Below are 2,347 nucleotides of genomic sequence, written 5' to 3' on the forward strand. Positions count from 1 at the left end.
CGCGGCGGGGGCGGGCTTGCCGACGGGCACATAGGGGCGGGGCGGCGCGGCGCAGCCGGGGCCTCGCGGGAATGGGCCGGGCCCGAGCCTGAATTCCCCGGCGCGGGCCACTTGATCCAGGCTGCTGGCACCCGGCCGCCGGTGCCCTCGGAGGGATCCCCTATAATAGCCGATTGCCTTTATCATCCCGTTTAAAAAGCGCTGGGGCAGTGAATCCACTGTGTCCCTCTGGCTTTTCTCTGTAGAGACCGAACACAAATCCGGGGGCGGCCCCACCCCGCCGTCCTAGCTGGAGAGCACTATAGGGTTGCCGTTTGCGGTTTGCAGGAACACTGGTCTGTGAGCCGCTGGCGGAAAAAATGCATGCTTAATTATTTTTAAAAACGCCTTACGTTTGGTCGTTCCAGCCGATGATTTATACTCTGTGCGGCTCTTAGCATTAAGACACAGTTCCTTTACTAAAGAATATCTGTAAGACATTAGGTTTTTTTTTTTCTTCATTTCATCCTATACGAAGCTAAATGCTTTGCTTTTTGGTTCAAAACTGGACAACAGACAACCACACCGTTCCCTGAGAAGCGGAAGAGGAAATTGAGCAGTATAAGGAAGAGAGCAAAGGCCCCTCCTGGCCCTGGGGATTCTTCATACCGACACTGCACCAGCTCTCTTGGTCCGCACAATAGCCCGGTGTGTAGGCAGAGCACACTCACTTGTGTTTCTCTGAATTGGAGCTATGTGATATAAATAGTTTCAGGCCCTGCTCTTCCGTCTTTCCAGCCCGGCCTCCTCATTGAAACTGAGCGTCTTCAAGGCAGGCGGGCTGTTTATGGCCCGTCACATGCTGTGTTTAGATGGGCTCTGTGACTGGAGTTTGGATGTTTTCTATCACTGAGTAACTTTCTACTTTGGAATATGTTTTCTTTCGCTCTCTGCTATTTTCATGTAAGCCCTGCAACAACTCTGTGAGGTAGGCCCACTTTATGGGAAAAAGTGAGGCACAGAGTATTTGCCCAAGGTTACCAAGTAAGTCTCTGAAGCATGGTAAATTAGTGTGAACCGTACGATAATGATACAGATAATTTATGACCGAACCGTGATGAGAATCCAGTCATGCTTTCTCCTTCCCTTGATCTCATTAAGCCATGCTTTTAGGGGCTGACAAACCAGTTCTTGTTGCCAAGTCCACCACTCTATCTACCCTATCCTTCTGTAAATCAAAGCCTAGCCTCTGATATCAGAAATAATTTATTTCTTTCAATGTAAAAGGAGACGAAGTTGTTACCCTTAGTGATGGTCACGACAGAACAAAACCACGAGACCACACCACATTTATGGATAAATATATTAGCAAATAAATACATTTCTCAACATAGTGCCTGATTCAAGCGTCTTTCTGTCTGGTTCAGATATAAAATACCCATGTGGGTGCCTAGGTGCTAGTCTTCCCACTGACTTTGGGGAAGAAGTTTCCCAAGTGGGGTCCTGTATCTTCTTTGCCCCCACATTCACATTCCAAATGGGATAATGCCTGAGGGGCCAGCAGTGGTTAGGCTACCCCAGGTGAATGTCACCCTAAGAAGGCCCCTCAACCCTGGCCCACTGGGTACAAGCTGCCCAGCCAGACTTCCAGCTCCAACTCCACTCTCACATGCACACCTTCCTGTGGGTCCCTGGCCTGTATGGCTTATACTGGAGAGCTGGACCTCTGGGCCCTCCGAACCCAAGGGTCACAATTTGCTTTCCCTTTTCCCTGCGCCCCATCCCTGCTCTGAGACAAAACTCCCCAGAGAAGAACTCTTTGTTGTTCCTGCTCAGCTGTAAACCTGCCTTTTCTACCTTCGTTTCATCCTCCCTCTTCCCAGATGACATCCAAAAAAATTCTCTCCTTTCCACCTATTTCAAGACTTTGAAACAGGAGTTCTTCAAGGAAAAGTTATTCCTTCCCCACTACCTCTACTCCCAACCCCCAGAGGAATGGGGGCTGCTGGAGTGACACAGGAGTTTAAAGGTCAGAGGCTTCATCCCAGGTTCTTCATGGTGTTGTACCCACTTCAGGGACATAACTTCACACTCTGGCTTCCCAGAGCCTCCTCTCTGACTTAATACAGTGGTTCTGACCATTTAAGAACAATTTAAGAACAAGAAGGGAGAAGCATCCTCCCTTATGCACCAGGGAAGGCACTGTCTGGAGAAGCTGCGGAGATACCCTTTTTAAGCCTCCTGGTCCTTTCGAAAAGAAGGAAAATGATGGAGCCAGGGTTGCCCCTGATGCAGGGGCCTTACCAGGGAAGCGTCAAAGCTGATGTGCAGACCTCACCTGAGGAAGGGGGTGAGAAGGGGTCATGCA

Source organism: Galeopterus variegatus, unplaced genomic scaffold (assembly GCF_000696425.1).
Source record: "Galeopterus variegatus unplaced genomic scaffold, G_variegatus-3.0.2 Scaffold673, whole genome shotgun sequence".
Classification (NCBI taxonomy): Eukaryota; Metazoa; Chordata; class Mammalia; order Dermoptera; family Cynocephalidae; genus Galeopterus; species Galeopterus variegatus.